This window comes from Temnothorax nylanderi, unplaced genomic scaffold (genome assembly GCF_030848795.1).
Source record: "Temnothorax nylanderi isolate EJ_2023f unplaced genomic scaffold, tnyl_v1.0 TNYL_tig0541_pilon, whole genome shotgun sequence".
Lineage (NCBI taxonomy): Eukaryota > Metazoa > Arthropoda > Insecta > Hymenoptera > Formicidae > Temnothorax > Temnothorax nylanderi.
This window is the reverse complement of record NW_027249603.1, coordinates 7728-27906: the sequence shown is the minus strand read 5'-3', so window position 1 is coordinate 27906 and position 20179 is coordinate 7728. Positions and strand designations below refer to the sequence as shown.

Here is a 20179-nt window from a genome sequence, read left to right as displayed (position 1 = left end):
CCGGAGGAACCACCGTCGCCGCCTCCTCCTAATTCGCCTTCTCGCTCCCTTTGTTATCGCGTGCTCCCCGATACACCTGATTCTTCCCCCCTGCTCGAACCCTCGTATTCCCCGGTTCGCCCCGGGGAACTTCCCGATTCCCCCCCGCCCTCTCGCCTGCCTCCAATCTTTCCCCCATACAGGAGAGGTCATACTCCCCTGTTCCTTTCGAGGAACTTTCCAGAGGACCATCCCCGACGCTGTCGACCGCATCGACCGTTGAGGTTCTCGAGGAAGGTCCTCAACACCCACATTTTCTACGCAATATACCCGCGTATTTTCCCCCCTACACTAATACACATTCCGGAAGGGACTTTTACCATTAGTCCTGGGAAGTTCGACATTAACGAACTCCGCTCGGTCATCCTCAGGGCCGATCCTCGCCACTTCACTCTCGTTTTTGTCCCCAACCATCAATTCCCGTATAAAATTCCCGTTTACCTCCTAAAAGAGTTATTCCCTCGCTCCACCGTCACCCTCGAGGAAGTAGTCGATCCCGAGGTGATCACCATAGACTAATTAACACGCCCTATAGTATAAGTATTAATTATTTTCCTTTTATATTTTAATTTAATTCAAATACTCATATACATCCCACACATACATAGTTAAATCCATGTAACTTCAATTCTACAACTAATTGTAATAATAGCGGGCAGGATGTGCATTTCCAAATAGGTCTCCCTTCAAAAATCCTGCCCAATCACCCCCGCACCAATGTAACACCCGCGAAGAACACACACACGTTACACACATATCCGACATTCACACTTATAAATGTATTCAATTTTATTTTGCCCTAATTCTCATTTATTGTTTACCTAGCTTATATTATTGTAATAAATGTTTATCTTATGTTAAATATTAATTTCAATCTGCTTTCATTTATAACTTAAGACCTCACTCACTACCATCTCCCTCTCGAAGTCGCACGAGGTCCGATCCCGAGTTAAAGGAATTAAATTCCCTGACTCAAAAGAGGACCGACGATCGCACCGCTCACGGAAGGCGTCCTAGGGTCCCTACGGACGTTGACCCTTCCTGAGTCATAAAAGTGCGTTCGGCTCGCGCCACGCGCCTCAGAGCGTGTACCTGCTAGCGACATTTGCAAGTATCTAGTTGCGTCCTTCCTTACCCCGACCCCTCTGGTTAGCCTTTCCTTTGCTTCCCAGTTTTTCTTATCCTAATCCTGGGGTTGGACGTAACACAGAATATAACCGCAAATTATCACGAATTTCTCTAAAATTTGCGAAACCACTCATTAATCTGTTAAAGAAAGACGCTATTTTTGCATGAAAACCGGAACACGAGAGTGCCTTCGTATACTTGTAAAAGGTGCTATGCTCCAGATCATGACTTTTGTCTATTCCATACTCTAATAATAAACAGACTATGCTGTAACACGTGAAATACTATTTTATGCGATAGTTACTGCTGTGAGTGTTTTAAAGTACGACTTAGTTCAAAAATCGGTGTCTAGACCAAACATAGGTATATATCAATTTAACTAAACTAGAACGATGTTTCAAAAACGAAAAATATTCGGCACGCAGTTCACTGACAATGAGTTAGCATAAGTTATTTAATTTTACTAAACTCCGGCTCCATTATCCAATACCCCGATTTTACTAACCGTTTATTGTCACGACGGACGCCTCAAATACTGATTGAAGGCATTCTAAAAGGTCGAAGACTAATAGCCCTAATAAAAGAAAGATAATCAAAAAACTGGATGAGTTACTGGAAGAAGCGATGGCTTGCATCCTCAAAATTCAGTTTAAAACGGTGTATAATACAATAACCTCGAGTTGCGATCTGAAAAAGTAAAGTTGTGTAATTTTCTTTAAATACAGAACAAGAGAATAATTTGGAATTAGTGCAAAAGGTGGAAGCAACTGCGTGATTGCTATGTAAAAGCCAAACATAAAAAGACGGAGTACATTCCAAACGGATCAGCTGCAAATTGCTCCATGTTTGAAATAACCGCGTAGTGTGAAATCGCGAGGAGGCAGAGCGCCATTGTATCGACCACTATGTCGATAAATCGATTCTACAGCGTCTCGTGGCGTTGTAACCAAGCGGCGTTTGGCGTTGTCGCCAACGCGCACTTCCGATTTTCCGCGACGTGGCCGGAGAAGACGAAGTGACGATCGTTTCCCAGCGCGTCGGTTTTCGCCATTCTTTCTTGAAAGTTCGAGCCGGTCACACGTTTATAATTTCGAGTCGAGTCCGTTGATTGAGTTATAAAATTGTAAAGCAATTGTTTACAATTACTGTCACAAACGTTGTCTGACCGACACCTCAAGGCTGTTGACGACTGGCTACATCCTCTGAATCAAATACAGAGTTCATACAAGGATCTCTTTCTTCACGACAACGTGTCATGGCCAGCATCTGCGGTCGAACAGAAGAGTTTATGATGCCGACACTGACATCACAAGTCAATAAGAGCCAAGTTTGTGATGCCGACGCTGACATCACAAATCCGTGAGAGCCAACTCTCTGTCTGTTCCGAAAACAGTTCAACTTTCAATAAGGTATTTCAGTAGTGTTTCTATGAAACCAGAGATGTGAGTTTGAGAAGTAACTATATCTCTTGGTTGCAGAAACATCGCTCATAACGAGCTCATACGATTCATAACAGTTCAACTTTCAATAAGAAACATCGCTCATAACGAGCTCATACGATTCATGCGCATGACATCGATCTCATCCAAATGTTCTGAGAACATTCAGTTCTCTTATGTACGAACAGAGATTGCGGTTCTCATCCTGACTTTCATTATTGTAACAGAAACTCAGTCATTTTATCAATTTTAATGATATTCGTATTGTATTGCGTTGATTTCACATTTCTTTTGCGACCTTTCGAGTTCCAAAATACCGTTCGTATTTTTTCTTGTCTTCTTACTAAGTATGAGATTAATCAACGCGATTAATCACTATGCATAACGATGCATCAGCGTGAATCATGTAATCAATTGTAATTGATACGTGTATGTTCTGATGTGTGATGATGCATCTGCGTGAATCATGTAATCAAATGTATTTGATATGTGCATGGTTTAATGTATGATAAATACTATGATGTTAGCTCAATCTATCGATGATTGAATATCCTTTAGATTACAATTACACTTCTTTTGAGAATCACTATAACATTCTTGTGTTATAATTTAATGACTTGACATTCAGATTAATGTACTCCATATGAATATTAACTTAAAATGATATTATTCTTGATTTCTTTAATTATAATTCATTTATAGTTTCATGGTTCTTCGAGTTTAACAAGTTTTCATCTTTAATAATATTTAATGGAATTGAGTGATATGCAGCGTTATTCTGCTGCTTGATTTACGCCCTTGCAGCTGAATAGGGTTAAGCCGTTATAATTTCAGATTAGATCCTATATCTCAAAAGTGATTCATGTTTATATTGAGTTGAATGTTTATTCATATGACAATATGTATTATGACTTTGTGCTGCATACCATGCGCACCTTTGTATGAACCAACTGTTCTATTATAATTATATGATTGACATATACTAAATCTCCCTCATTAAGTATCGCTCTCTCCCCCCACCTTAGTACACACATCTACATAGCTCGTACACTCCAAAATTCCGAAAATAGGGTTTGTATAACCAGATGAAGTTTCTTGACGACTAGACACAGTATCCCTTCATACGAAACGTGCCACGTTATGCTTAACCATTTCGTAAGCGCATTACGTAAAAAAAAGTATTACAAGTAGGGTACAATCCTCACAATAGAGTATTTAATAAAAAACAGAAAAAACAACTTACCCAAAACTTACTGCAAAACTTCAGTTAACCTATATTTTGGACTAAGCACGAAAGATCTGCGAAAGATCTGTCTATCCAGTTTGCCAGCTAAACTAAATTGAAATATCCCGAAAAATGGAGTGAAACCGAGCTTGCTAGTATGGACTGGTGTGACGTCACGCAAATTAAATTTTACTTCTTTCCAAAATTTCCTTCAGAATTGATCATTTATTAATTATCTTTCATTTTATAACCTTTTGCCTTTGTCTCGATCTTAATTCTATTTATCTATAAAGAAATCAAATAACTCGGACGTCGCAATCGCCTTCTGCCGAAACTTACCATACGATAGATAGTAATTTAAGCGCAACTCGGCAGCGTCGGAAATATCGGCAGGAATCAAAGAACAGAAAAGAATCTGGTTTCATCTTCGGCAACAAAGCGTCCAACTGATAACGCGAGAAAAATACTCAGGTTACCAGTCGCGAATATTTGCCGAATGATCTAAGTGTCCTCGAAATCCTCTGCAAGTTAGATAATTTTAACCAATGACAGCTGGAGAAACCTCCCGAAATTGCCCCTCTATTCGCCTACCAGCGAATCGCAACACAGCAAATTCGGCTAGCGTTCAAAGTTGCCATATAAAAACCGCGTACTCAGCCGGAACAATTCATTATTTTTCTAATCCTTAAAGTTTTACTCTCGATCGTACTTTCAATCGTTCTTTCAATCTATCATATTAATTTCAGTGGGCCTGTTTCCTGAGATTGCCTGAGAACTGCGCCGACTGACTTGCTAGACTTGACGAATAGTCGTTGACGATTTCACGAGGGGGTTTCTCCTACAAGGAAACCAGCATAGCGATAGTAAGCTAAACATACGTTATTAATATATCTGAGCGAAAAATAAAATTGTAATCCCTCTTTAATTCCCAAAATTTGTGAAGATTGTATATCAGATTAATTACTAAATTCAAACACAAGTGTTATAAATCCAATCCAACCATCAATTTACCTTTTCCGTCGCATGCGTACTTAATTAAAATAAACACTATACAAAGCTAGTAAACTCAATAATAGTTCATTACTTTTTGGACATTCTCTCGAATTACCTATTATTACTTTCCTTCAATTCCCATAAATAACAGCCGGTTTCCGGCTATCAAATAAATAAATATATGAAATAAATAAGATGTTTCCAAGTTATTTCTGCTTAATAAACTGTTGTAACCTATAGAATAAGATATTTACTCCCCATCCTTTCCACCGTTCTAATAACGACACCTCTCGCCAGTCCTGGGATATAGTCGGTGTGTGCAGACTTCCCCGAAATAATAAAAGGAAAGGCTTCTTTTCAATACGCCGAGGTAGTAGTGCTAAAAGGAGAAAATAACCATGTTATATCGTGGTTGGCATCATCTCTAATTTTTATTCAAACCGTGACGTAACACTGGCTTACAACCTTTTTAAGGCGGAATCCAGAACTCTCTTTACGCACACCACAGCCTACAAGTCTTTCCCGAGCTATGAATTTCAATAAAATAAATGTAAATAAATTTTTCGATAATTTATCTATAATCATGGACCGATTTCACTACGAATCTCAGAATACATACAATATTGAGACTGGAATAACGACCATCTAGAGAGCTAGCAAAGAAAAGCACAAAGCAAGTAAGATCCCACATTACATTGTAGAAAAAACACTCGACACAACTCGGACGATAACATCGACGTTACACTATTCCACCGGGTTTTCGCATGATATATCAAATTACAGCAGAAGATTATTTAAACAGATTTGACATATTTTATAATATTGATAATAATATTCATAGACAAGAAAAATTAGAGTTAGGTTTGCGATTGATGGAAAAAGGTAATACCATGAGAACAATATATAAAGGACAAAATAAGACATTTGAGACTAGTAGCAAAAATAAAATTGCAGTATATTTTCCCAGAGCAGATGACACTATAACAGACAGTAAATACTCATATCCTAGGGCTGCTGTGCATACTGCTAGAATATTATCTCAAGAAATATTCGAAAAGAAGATGGCATCAGCATTAGGTTTTAGTATCGGATGAGAAGCTCTTATACAGGAAACAAATTTAAAGAATTGTTTATTATTACTAACTATTAAGTATTAAATTCTGCGTGTTTGTATTTTCATTCATTAATATGTAGCTTTAAGCTTGCGTTGCGACCGCGACAGAGCGTTAATGTAAGGGCGCCATAATGCGTTTTCATGCGCGCGCGATTATATGTGCGTAACACATCTTTTGTCTTCGCTCGGTGTCTCTTCCCGCGCGTTTTTCCCGCTCATTCTTCCGGTATCACTCCCACGTACCGCCACGTATATTTTATACATCGTTTCATATAAGTATCAGTTCTTTTCTTTCGCTACTAAATAAAAGTGATCAATACGGTTAATAGTCTTTTCGTTATTCCTTCCCTATATACAAAGATATCCTCCTAGAATTCTCCTAGGAAAGATAATCTCAATACTAACAAATGATGATCAGATTTTACCAGGTGTAAAAAATATGAAAGAAGGTGATTTATCCATTTTCTGTTTAGTGACAATACCAAGAGTTAGACCACACAAGTATTTGAAACTAAATAAATCTAAATCTTTGATATTTCTAATATTTAACATGATTAATGATTTGGTCATAAGCTTAAGCAAAAAAAACCAATTGAAAATGAATACATCTTTTACAGCCGATACAGTATCAAAATTAACAAATCTAAATATAATGATTGATAATCTTGAAATAGATCAGAAAGCAATAACTTATGCATTAAAAGTTTGTATTTTATACATTAAACGTAAAGGAGCTGCTCCATCTTATGTTATGATGAGGGACATGTTTATTGTTTGTAAAGAAATTTCAACTAATCCAGAAAAATTCAGGGAACGTAATCAAACTACCTATTTGCTTAGGCGACTAAAAGCAACCTTCCAGACGACGAATTACCAAGAGACGGGGCATACGTGATCGGGTTTTTGTCAGCTTTTTCTGGTCCAGAACTATAAACCCGGCGACACGACGCGCCAAAGGGACCTTAATCCCAGACAGAGTTTGATAAAGATCTTTATTGCATCGAGCGAGCTTTCTAAAATTGCTCGTATGATGTTTCCGACAAATAAAAACAAGCCCTAAGATGTGCCTGTAAATACACGTGGCGGAGGTTTCTGTTTGCATTGAACCTACAATTAAGATTGAGGGGTATGCATCGTCCGTTAACACAAAAACAAGGTCGCGAGATAAATAAAGACCCGGAGCCTAATAAAAGAGAAATCGGCGATAATCGAAAAAACAAGATGAGTCACTGGAAGAAGCGATGGGTTGCACCCCCAATAAGACAGTGGGGGTGTTTCGAAATCGACGATAGCGACGATTTGAAATAAGCGCCGTAACGCCGGCTCAGACGTCGCGAGCGCGATCGGGGAGAGCGCGACGGTCAGCGAGCGCGGCAACGGTGAAGCACCTGCCCTAGCAACCGTTGTTATTCCCGCTTCTTCTTGAGTTTGCCTGATCGTTTTCGTGCTCACGAGTTTTTTATTTGAAATCGACATCGAGAAAAAGAGAAAAAGAGTGAAGCGAGACGGATTGAGTGCGCGTATCGTCGCGAAGAAAACTTCTCACGTTGATTGTGCGGTTCGCATTCCGGAGCGAGGAGACACTTGTAGAATCTTCGAGCGGAAAGCAGAGTTTCGACGGAGCCGTGGCGGAAATTGACAAAGCCGGACGGGACGCTCTGATGCTCTTTCCACTTCCGTATCCTGCCTAATCACTCCCAACCGATACGTTATCGAGACGCCTGAGAGTTCTGACGTCGTTGCTTCCGACCTCGAGAAATGCCTCAGATTCCTTGCGTATGCCGACGAGAAGGTTGTGAGTAGATCGTAGATTCGCTACGAACGAGATATCCGCAGATTCACACGTTTAAGGTCTTGACGGGCAACACGACGTTGCAAGATTACCGCGTGGCTTTGCGATCAGCACGATGTTGTGGTGATGGACAACAGATGTCCTTGCGTACGCCTTTATAATAAGGTGATCGAGCAGCACGAGACTGCGATGTGAGATTCAGGCCTCTTACGTGGTGACGAACAGCACGAGGCTGTATGGGAGATTTCGAAGGACTGTTGTTTTTACGCTACTCTGATCTGATAACCGCGACTGTTGACTTACGTTACTTTGTTGATTTCCGCGACTATTTCTTGATACACCGCTTCTGAGATTACCGCTATTCCCTTGATAACCGCTACGTTACTTTGTTGATTCCCGCGACTATTTTTGATACACCGCTTCTGAGATTACCGCTATTCCCTTGATAACCGCTACGTTACTTTGTTGATTCCCGCGACTATTTTTGATACACCGCTTCTGAGATTACCGCTATTCCCTTGATAACCGCTCAGCTCAACAAGATCATCTGCGCGCTAGACATCCTTGCTCTGCGCGCCAGCTCATCCTTGCGTTCTACGTTCCTGTCATCCCTGCGATCTGTGCGCTAGACATCCTTGCTCTGCGCGCCAGCTCATCCTTGCGTTCTACGTTCCTGTCATACCTGCGATCTGCGCGCTAGACATCCTTGCTCTGCGCGCCAGCTCATCCTTGCGTTCTACGTTCCTGTCATACCTGCGATCTGCGCGCTAGACATCCTTGTTCTGCGCGCCATTCATCCTTGCGTTCTACGTTCCTGACATACCTGCGATCTGCGCGCTAGACATCCTTGTTCTGCGCGCCATTCATCCTTGCGTTCTGCGTTACCAACATACCCGCGATCTGCGCGCTAGACATCCTTGTTCTGCGCGCCATTCATCCATGCGTTCTACGTTCTTGTCATCTTTGCGAATTACGCGTTAATCATCCTTTTATGCTGTCTTTCTACTCCGGATTCATCTCTCAATATTCTTGGTTCAATTAAAACCTGACTATCTTGTCTACTGTTACCATTTATGAATTTTGATCTCACTCGGCGCAACACGAATCAGATTATCATCACACAACAGGGGGCCTTACGAGAAGACTCACCAATAAACAGCCGTAAAAATCAATAACCGTATCTAGCTCCCCAGGATAGGCGAAAACTCAAAAATCCACCTCTTGGGTGAGAAACATCCCGCCAACGAGAAATCCTCTAAACAAAAATTAGACACATCCCACAACGAAATCCACCCCTTCCATTCCTTAAATCTTCCTAAATAAACCCCGACATTGCGGCAATGATCACGTGATACTCGTATCACTCGTGATAGTTTTCCTTGACGGGAATCCTGCACAGTTTCTGCACAGTGACCACAGTGTTTCTGATTCAGCATTCATAGCGTCTTGAGCTCGATTAGTAAGAACGGACAGCGGTCGATTCAAAATTCGAAATGTATCCCACTGCTTATAAACGATTGAAGGCTACGTCGCCTACGTCCAGTACGTCCTCAGGTTTAGATTCTCCCGACTCTGACGACGACAAACACGAGGGTCCATCGCAACAAAAATCTTCGAGGCACCGTATTAATGGTGTTAAAAAAATACCGCATATTGCGCATTCTACTTTGAGTTCTTTTTGTACAGACGAACCAAGATCTATAAACAGAATTTTAAAGAGGAATGGCGAAAGATATTTGGAAAATGACTGATTTCATCAGAGAACAGAAAACCACGATGCACTGTGTGCAATAAAGATTTGGAGGGTGGAATTTCGCACATCAGGCGTCATTCGAACACGAAATTGCACATAAGAAAACTGAAAGATATCGAGCAAACACCCAAGTTGGAAGATGTACTACAGAAGACAGTACCGAACGATAATCTTCACAAGCAATCAAAAGATTCTGAATTGAAAATGGTTATGTTCTTACACGAGCATAACTTGCCATTTTTATTGATGGAACATCTCCCGTCCTTTGTGCGCAGCGTGTGTCCTGACTCAAAGATTGAAAAAAACGTGAACTGTTCCAGGACAAAAGCGACGGCGATTACGAAAGATTGTTTAGCACCAAAAGCCAAAGAAGAAATATCTCGTCGCGTGAAAAATAACGTTTACTCTCTAATAATTGATGAAACGACTGACATTGGCATGAAGAAATCACTCGCAATAATAATTCGATTTTTCAATGAGAAAAGAATGAGTGTGGTCGACAAATTTCTTGGGCTCGCGGAATTGGAAACCGCTAACGCCGAAAACATACAAAACAGTCCTCAAATGTTTGGAGGACGTCGGGATCCCTCTTGCCAATATGATCGGCTTCGCCGCTGATAATGCCTCGGTCATGATGGGCAACATAAAAGGAGTACAAGCGCGATTTCGAGAGATGATGCCGCATATATTTGTCCTCGGATGTGTATGCCATTCGTTTCATCTTTGTGCGTCGGCGGCTGCAAATAAATTGCCAAAATCTATTGAAGATTTTGCGAGGAGCATATACAACCATTTTTCGAACAGCAGTAAAAGAATCGAGGAATTAGCCGAGTGTCAAACCTTCGTCGATCTAAAGCCTCATAAAATGCTCAGACCGAGTCAGACGAGATGGCTATCTCTTCAGGTAAGCTTGTCTCATTAAATCCACCAGCCTATTCCATAAAATCCCACTCGCATATTTCCACGCCTCCATTGGGATCCCGTTTATTCCCGTAGCCTTTTTTAGCTTCAATTTCTTCAACGCCAATTTGATCTCCATTTCTGTAATTTCGTCCTCCTCTTCCCCCTTTTCTTCTTGATGCCTTGTGCTCTTTCTGCTCTCATCCTCCTTGTCCACTTCCGTCCCTCCTAGTAACTCCATGAAGTGCCCTCTCCATTCATTCTTGTCTATTTTATTTTCCATCCATACCTTTTTGTTCCTTTTCTTATTTATATATTTCCAAACTTCTGCTTCCTTCGTTAATTTCCTTAACTCCTCTTCCTCCTTCCGTCTCTTCTCCTCTTGTTTCTTTAACTGCAGATCCCTCAGCTTTCTTTTCTCTTCTATGTACCTTTCCCTGCCTATTTTGCCGTTTCTCCACCTCCTGTACCTATCTGTTGGCTTCTTAATAAAAATTGTAATCGCCTTAGTAGTGATCGTTTACAACGTGTAATGGAAAAGGAATATTCCTTCAAACCAAAATCTACTTTAAGATCGAATCTATTAACACCATCTTGTAAAACTTGTGATGATGTAACTGTCGGAGAGTGGTGCTTGTTTCGACAGACCGAAAAAAATGTAATACTCTTGGGTTTGATTTTAAGTTTTTCCTACCTTCAAGATAAAGGTAGAAAATGCAAACAATTTTCCAAGGAATATGCAATTATTAATTATGAATCAAATCGTGAAGTAGGAGTATTGTGTTCATGGTATAGTTACGATACTGAAGGAAATGTTAAACCTGTATTAGTAGAGAGTCATGGATACATAAGTTTAAAAAATTATGTATATACTATTACTAATGGATTTATAGAGAACAAATTAAAACTCCATGAGAGTGTTTTAAAATATATTAAATCTTTTGTTGAGACTGAGCCAATAGTTAAGCCAAATGATTTTGTATTAGTTCCTTTCAAAACTAAAAAGTCCGTTATTTATTATATAGGAGTTGTAATTTCCTCAAAGGAGAATGAATATACCATTAAATTTATAAAAAAGAAAGAAAAGTATTTATTTTACTTTCTAAAACAAGACGATATATGTGTAGGTCAGTCTGTTAATATTGCACGTAAGCTTTCATCTCCTAATATTGCCAAAGGACTTTATTCATTCTCTCCACAGGACCTTTCAAATTACTAGCTAGGATAAGTTTTCTATAATAAATAATGTCATTTATTTTGCTGTTATAAAAAGCTATATACTTTATGTTAATATTCCGTCTTTTTAGAGAAAGCTATATACTTTATGTATATTTAATATTCCGTTTTTTTTTTTAAGGTTTAATGTGCCATTAACTATGAAATAATCCGTGATTATATTGGCATCGAATTTAATATTCCGTTTTGTTTATAATGGTTTATATTTTGTTTTTTTCTTAATATTACTGTGATCAACGGGACTCGTTCAATAAAAAATAAACTATAAATTTATTTATTTAAATTTATTTTGTCCCCGTCAAAATAATCCCCTCCCACTACAATACTTATGTCAACGTTTTTTCCAATCTTCGAAGCACCTTATTTTATAGTCAATTTCTTGTATAGCCCTCAGAACGCGAAGCGTATTCTTTTTTATCGCATCTATTGACTCAAAAATGTCCATATGCAATCACAAGAAATCATTTGTAATCAGATGAAATCATTCGTAATCACAAGAAATCATTGTGTAATCACAAGAAATCATTGCGTAATCAGATGAAGTCATTTGTAATCAGATGAAATCATTTGTAATCAGATGAAATCATTTGTAATCAGATGAAATCAGATGAAATAATATGAAATCAAATGAAATCATGTAATCGGTGGGACAACATTTTAGCTAGTGGTTACCCCCTCGGAATACACCTTTCGCGACAATCGCACGTATGTCCATCCGCGTGCACAACCAAGACGAGTTCTACGAATATTTGCAACAATATATAGACGCAAACGTGCAAATATTTCCTGCCAGAACCATAAACTCTAAAAGCCAGAACGAGGAATGGGTTGTCTTAAAGAAAGCGAACCCCGTTTTCTCTGTAAGAACACTGCGCGAACGTTTAAGCGACATTAGAAGAAACGCGCCAAAAAAGTTGATCTCTCTCCAAAATTATCGACCACAGACCGCCGCACAATGGGATGAAATGCAAATCTAGCTGGACAAAACTAGAAAAAATCAATATTTTTAAATAAATCAAATAACATAGTAAAGTATTATTTATACTTGTATAATGCAGATTCTATCATAATAAGGCCGGTAAAATATTCTGATGTTATAACATAATAACAGTTTCTCAGAGCAAGTATTTCTCAGAGTAGTTATTGGAAAATTATATTGTGTCTTTACATAATTATAAAAATATATTATTGCAATTAAATTGTAATATTTTTGTGTTCGTTTAAAAGGTTAAATTACGTTCTTTCAGTTTACGTTATGTGTTTTATTTTAATTCTTGTATGTTTAAAGAAATTTAATGAAAAGTAAGTATTTTTATTGTGTAATTAGTATACATTATTGAGTAGAAAAAGCTTCATCCGGCTTCATCCAAAAAAATCAAACCATAATTAGATTCTTTGTAGTATACATATTTTAAGCACTGTATAAAATGATGTGCTACTTTTTGCAACTTTTGCAAATATTCTATCTTCTAACAGTAGATTTTTTTAAGTGCGTAAATAATATTGAAAAATTATTCAAAGGGGTAGAGACAGACTTTATAGGCATCCTATATTGTGAATAAAATTAGAGATTTTTCCGTTCTGCCAACTTAAATAAATAATTTTTAGCTTTTATGAAAAATTAATTCCATAATTTAGATAATTTTTCAATATTATTTATGCACTTAAAAAAATCTACTGTTAGAAGATAGAATATTTGTAAAAGTTGCAAAAAGTAGCACATCATTTTATACAGTGCTTAAAATATGTACTACAAAGAATCTAATTATGGTTTGATTTTTTTGGATGAAGCCGGATGAAGCTTTTTCTACTCAGTAATGTATACTAATTACACAATAAAAAGTAATACTTACTTTTCATTAAATTTCTTTGAACATACAAGAATTAAAATAAAACACAAAACGTAAACTGAAAGAACGTAATTTAACCTTTTAAACGAACACAAAAATATTACAATTTAATTGCAATAATATATTTTTATAATTATGTAAAGACAAAATATAATTTTCCAATAACTAGTTGCTCTGAGAAACTGTTATTATGGGCTTTGTTATAACAACATCAGAATATTTTACCGGCCTTATTATGATAGAATCTGCATTATACAAGTATAAATAATACTTTACTATGTTATTTGATTTATTTAAAAATATTGATTTTTTCTAGTTTTGTCCAGCTAGATTTGCATTTCATCCCACTGTGCGCCGCCGACAATCACAACAATCGTTGCCGACAAGCGAGACAGTCGACGAAGACGACGAATCGCCGTCTAATAGGTCGCCATCTAATAGGTCGTCGTCGTCGACGACGTCTTCTGAAACGTACCACAAACGTACCCTCGATCAAACGCACAACAACGGGGTATTATTTTACCATTGCGAACGGGCGCCATCGCCCGTGTTTCGATATCACTTTTAAAAATTATTCCAAGTCCCTTTTTACAATTTCTACCGTTTTCGGACCATTTTTTCAAATTATTACCAGTCCCCATAGCTTATTCGGTCAGGCTATTCTCTGTTCTCCATCAGGCACGGGCACCACCAACGTTCAATTTTGCCACCAAGCAACATTTGTTCGAGGGCAAGAGCGAACTGGCGTCCGTTGATAGTACGACGGGTCTTGTACGATTAAGACCGTTGATCGACGAAGAAGACGATTACATCTATCCCGTTTACACCAGCAAACTTCTGGGCTACGAACTAAGAGCCATTAAGCACGCCTGGTACGTGGCAAACACGACCTGGCAGCATTATTACGAGGCCGAGGAGCGAGCTCACGGCGACGTTAACAGAGAGCCTTTAAGGTACCTAATTCTGTTATACGCCACGTGGACATACGGTAAGATGGCGTCCGCGGATATAGATATCGCCGCCGTGCGACGCTTGGAACAAATTTCCGCGGCTAACCGCAAACTCGTCCGCGAAACGTACGCGTGTCACGAGAACGCGTTCACGTTCGAACGCTTCCTGGAGCGTTACAAAAAGCTCAGCAATCGTCAACGCGACGCCGTGCGTGTCTCGAGAACAATTAGCGCCGGCGACTTATGCCGAGCAATTTTCATACAAGGGTAAGAATACGTCAGAAATATCACGATTTGGACGTGGTTTCCGGATTAATTTGCAAATTGGTGAAATTATAGTATTGGATAAGAGAAATTAAAAGGTCAAAGGATTTTTAAAAATTTTGAAAATTGTAAAAGTTACGCCATGTTGAATTTTTTACTATGTATTTTTTTAAGTATTAATATTTACGAAACTATTCATCGGATTTTAATAAAATTTAAATATGTTATACTTGAAATCATGCCTTTTTAAACTATTGCATTATTGAAAACAAATTTTTTAATTTTGACCAAAAAAAAGTAAAAATATTTTTTGGAATCGTTTTTATTCGAACGGGACCAATTTGTCAGAAATTTTGTAAGATAATAAAATATTCCTTATAGTGTAACCTTTCTTTTAAAAAAAAAAATTAATGGAGACTCTAATAGGTTCTGAGATATCGCAATTTTCGTGAAAGCGTGCAGCACCGCGCCGCGCCGCGCGGCCCGCCCGTACAGTGCCACACGTAGTCCAAGGCGCTTGTTCGAGCTTCGCTAGCGCCTAAGCTATTAACCGTAGAGTAGGGCTCTCACGGACTTTTTTATAGGAAATTTTATGCTCTACGAAAAAGGTCCAGTACAATTTTGTCGTAAAGTGCACCGTTTTCGATACGGAGGCGTTAATATGAAAAAAGATCACGGAATTACTCTTTCGGAATTACGTTCTCAAAAGCTTCCCGAATTTCACTTATTTTCTTTTGTTGTCCCAACTTCGTTCGAAGATCATTCCTAACTGTAATTGATTCAAGACCTAATATCTGCAAAATTGCATTTAATTTTTCTACATCTTTCTTTGTCTTAATATCACTTTCTATGTTTTCAACGAAATTTCTAGTAGAATCATCTTCAGGCTCTTCAAACTCCATTGCTTCAGAAAAGTTAGCATTAAATTCACATAAGCCTGAAATAGGCTGTTCCAACTCCATTTCTTTAAATGTGTTTTCGCTAACAATTGAAGATTTACTTTCTTTATTTATTTGTAAGCGACAACTATCGCAAATAAATTTACCCTGCTCAACTGCAAATTGTTCACTAATTTCTTTAGAAATTAAGCGAAGTTTTTTCGGATTAACAACGCCGTGTGGCTTCCTTTTACAAGGATTAAAGCATTGCCTTCGCGGCATTGTGTCGATTAACAATCGATCTTTCTTAAATCTACTTATTACAAATTATAAAAGAAAACAGATAAAACTGAAAATATTATTTACACACATATATATACATATATATATAATGTTAAAGCGGTAGTAAAAATACGATGAAATAGGCAGACAGCAAGTGTACGCAACTCCACGGAGAGAAATTCCGAAATCTGCACTTATCTTCGCTTTCAAATTACCCACGCGTATGAAGTATCAAGCCAAGCCGTCTTTTGTCTCATCCTGTGAATTTCTTCCACGCATGCATTTGCGCTAATTCGGGCTTCACTAGTGCCTAAGCTATTAACTTTACACTAGAGCTCTCCGGGACTTTTTTATAGGAAATTTTTTGCTCAACATAGCTTCCTAATAGAAGAAGCTTTGTTTTCGTGAATTTCGTATATGAACCTTTGATTGCGTTTAAGTTGGGTTTAGTCTTCAACCAAATTTAAAAAAATTATATATGAAATAGGGGTAGAAGAAACCAACAAAGAGATTGGTTTTTGAGTTTTTTCTGCCAATATGTTAAGATTGTTTTCATATTAACGCCTCCGTATCGAAAACGGTGCACTTTACGACAAAATTGTACTGGACCTTTTTCGTAGAGCATAAAATTTCCTATAAAAAAGTCCGTGAGAGCCCTACTCTACGGTTAATAGCTTAGGCGCTAGCGAAACTCGAACAAGCGCCTTGTACTACGTGTGGCACTGTACGGGCGGGCCGCGCGGCGCGGCGCGGTGCTGCACGCTTTCACGAAAATTGCGATATCTCAGAACCTATTAGAGTCTCCATTAATTTTTTTTTTTTAAAGAAAGGTTACACTATAAGGAATATTTTATTATCTTACAAAATTTCTGACAAATTGGTCCCGTTCGAATAAAAACGATTCCAAAAAATATTTTTACTTTTTTTTGGTCAAAATTAAAAAATTTGTTTTCAATAATGCAATAGTCTAAAAAGGCATGATTTCAAGTATAACATATTTAAATTTTATTAAAATCCGATGAATAGTTTCGTAAATATTAATACTTAAAAAAATACTTAGTAAAAAATTCAACATGGCGTAACTTTTACACTTTTCAAAATTTTTAAAAATCCTTTGATCTTTTAATTTCTCTTATCCAATACTATAATTTCACCAATTTGCAAATCAATCCGGAAACCACGTCCAAATCGTGATATTTCTGACGTATTCTTACCCACAACCGAGTACATCTTTCGCGACAATTGCACGTATGTGCATCCGCGTGCACGACCAAACCGAGTTCTCCGAATATACGCAAGGATATATATAGACGCGAACGTGCAGATATTTCCAGCTAAAGTAATAAACTCTAAGAGCCACGACGATGAATGGCTTGTCGTAGAGAAAGCAAACCTCATTTTTTCTGTGAAAACGCTGTGCGAACTATTAAGCAACATCAGAAAAAAAAAACGCAAAAAAATTGGTCGCTATCCAAGATTATCGACTACAGACCGCCGCCGACAATCGTTGCGTAGTGAGACAGTTGACGAAGACAACGACGAATCGCCGTCTAATAGGTCGCCTGAATCGTGTATGTCGTCGTCGGCGTCGTCGTCGACGTCTTCTGAAACACCTGTAATACGATCAAACGAACAACGGGACATTTCACCATTGCTGCGCGAACGCGCGCCATCGCCCGTTCATCAACAAACACCTATAGAAGCGCAATTGCTGACACCAAACGCGCAAGCACAACGGCGTCGAATGCGAGGGCGACCGATTAAACGACGTTGCGGGCCAACACCGGGACAAAGTCGCAAAACGCCGAAAAAGACATGTCCGCCAGTAGCAACAGCAGCAGCAGCTCCGACACCCCGACAAATACTTTTGGCGCCCTCTATCTCTGGTATTTGTTGAGTCACCGCAAAAGCGCATATACGAAAATTGTAGAGAATTGAGTCCTCTACAAGTTTTATTTGAACATTTTTTTGATAAAACCAACAGGGGGCAATATAATTGTCAATAAAAATGTTCAAATTGACGACACTTTTTTTGTTGGAACTTTTTTCCTTGACAGCTATTAAAAAATTGTTCAAACAAAAGTTGTAGCAAATATTTTTCCCTACAAAACAAAAAAAAATGGGAAAAAAATCCGACCAATAGGAGCCGAGATATCCAAACTTACCCCTATTTTCAAGATGGCCGCCGATGCACAGGGAAATTTTGTTGGAACTTTGTAAATTTGGGCATCTCCTATGACCCTCTACTCACCCTCAAAAAATTGGCTTGTCAATCCGTTTTGTAGATATTCGGTGTTATTCGAGCTAATTTTACTGGCCTAAAAGGGATAAGACAGTACAAGACGAATAATGAAAAGAAGCTGTTACATTGACAAATATATTGAAATTTTATATCCCGCCAGAGGAGTACATATAAGATACATATAATTGCAAACTAAAAATATTTTTTAAATTAACCATAATTTTAATTTTACAGTAGACATGTCTGGACAACGAACCCGTACGTGAGGTGTGAATAGCGAATATGGTGAGGATTCGGATTCTTCGCGGTCAGGTACGTATAAATGATATTTTCGTATATTTAACAGTTTTTTAAATTTTGTATATATGTTACGGGCAATTTGATTAATTCGGTCATTATGCATAATGGCCGGGCAATATGCATAATTCCCGCTTCTTTCGGGACATTTGAATAATAAAAGCAAAAATGTTCAAATTAATCAAACTGACCGGTCATTATGCATAATGCCCACAAACAAGTGGGAAATGTGATTAACATATTAAAATATCTTTCTAAAAAGAATGGCAGTCTGTCTATAATTTCAACTTTCGGTAAATGTCTACAATTAGGGTCCCAACAAGAAATCAATTGAAAAGAGGTAAATTCTGTGTATTTTTGCCCCTCGAATCCAAAACTGTTGATAAAATTTGGTGGTCGCTAGAATTTAAGATATCGTTAAGAAAATGAGAAAAAAACACTAAACTCGGATATTTGGTTTTTTTATTTATCAAATACGGATTAATTATTACTCATTGTCGGTTGTATTCTCTTCCGGTGGAAAAAATTTTCCGATGACTTCGAAAAAAGCAACTATTCTGTCGCTAAACTTGTACTAACCTACATAGGTTAGATGACGCGCTTTAAACAGTTAAATACTTTTAAAGCGCGTCATCTAACCTATGTAGGTTTTAGTGACGCGCTTTAAACAGTTAAATACTTTTAAAGCGCGTCATCTAACCTATGTAGGTTATACCTTTGTTGGCAACATTGTCGCTGTCGCTATCGCTATCGCTATCGTCTATTGTGCAAGGGGCTTAAGATTGCCAGGAAAATCAACTCAAATAAGGTGATTTATCAAAATGACCATTTAGCATTGGGAAATATGCATAATGGCCGGGCAATTTGATTAATTCTTCTCTATTAATCATTTTGACCGAACAAATTGGGAATTATGCATAATGCCCAATTTATCAAATTGCCCGTAACATATATAATCTGTTTTCAGTCCTATATATATCGCAGCGATATAAGAATCCGCGGATTTCTCAACTAGAGCACCAGCGGTGGGTCCGTTATTTCAGGACAAATTGACCAGGAGCGAAATAATGAAATATGGAAGTTGAGCGGCGATGTAGATATCTTTAATCTACGTCGATTATATAATAAAGAATGGGAGAAAGAAGAAGAAATCTGGTAACCTCAAATCCCCGCCGGAAGCAGTTCTAACTAAAAATTATATTTTATTTAAAAAAAAATCATTCCTCACATGAAAAAAATAGTTAAATAAATTTTTTAAATAAAATAAAGTTTAAATTTATTTTTCTTTCCCATTTCTACGCCGCTTCATTAAATTCTATGCCGATAAAATCAGTTGCCCTTAATCTAGACATTTACCGATTAAATATTAAATTACGAATTAAAATTAGAAATAATTTAGTGACAAATTAAGGAAAAATTATGAAGCTTTGAACGAACATTTTTCGAAGAAGGAATTATTTAGCTGCGAGTGCTCTCATTTCTGTTCAGCTGTTCAGCTGGGATATAAATTAAAAATTTCCAAAATTATACCAAAAAATCAATGAAAACACGATTGGTGTGAGGTTTATATCCAATTTTCAATCGAAGAAAAGAAGGCAGTTCAAAAATACATGCGATTCGCAATCCGGGAAAAGATATTAAACTATACAGTACCGGTATTATTGCACAAGGAACTTTTAGTGTGCTTAGAATTCCTTTTAAAGAACAGACATTCGGCAAACGTAAATAAAAACAATATTTGTTCGGCATTCCGGATACGTTCAAGGGAGACTATAAGTATCTCAGAGCCTGCGAATT

General features: G+C 37.9%; 2 long non-coding RNA genes across 2 annotated transcripts; both read left to right on the top strand.

The window, feature by feature from the left end:
• The first annotated feature begins 2156 nt into the window (after window positions 1-2156).
• LOC139783792 (uncharacterized) lies at window positions 2157-5018 on the top strand. Its single transcript, XR_011721379.1, has 2 exons — window positions 2157-2576; window positions 4578-5018. It is a non-coding gene; the product is annotated as an uncharacterized lncRNA (long non-coding RNA).
• A 12100-nt stretch (window positions 5019-17118) lies between these two features.
• Window positions 17119-19650, top strand: LOC139783791 (uncharacterized). The gene is made up of 3 exons (XR_011721378.1): window positions 17119-17729; window positions 18320-18397; window positions 19350-19650. It is a non-coding gene; the product is annotated as an uncharacterized lncRNA (long non-coding RNA).
• Window positions 19651-20179: the final 529 nt, after the last annotated feature.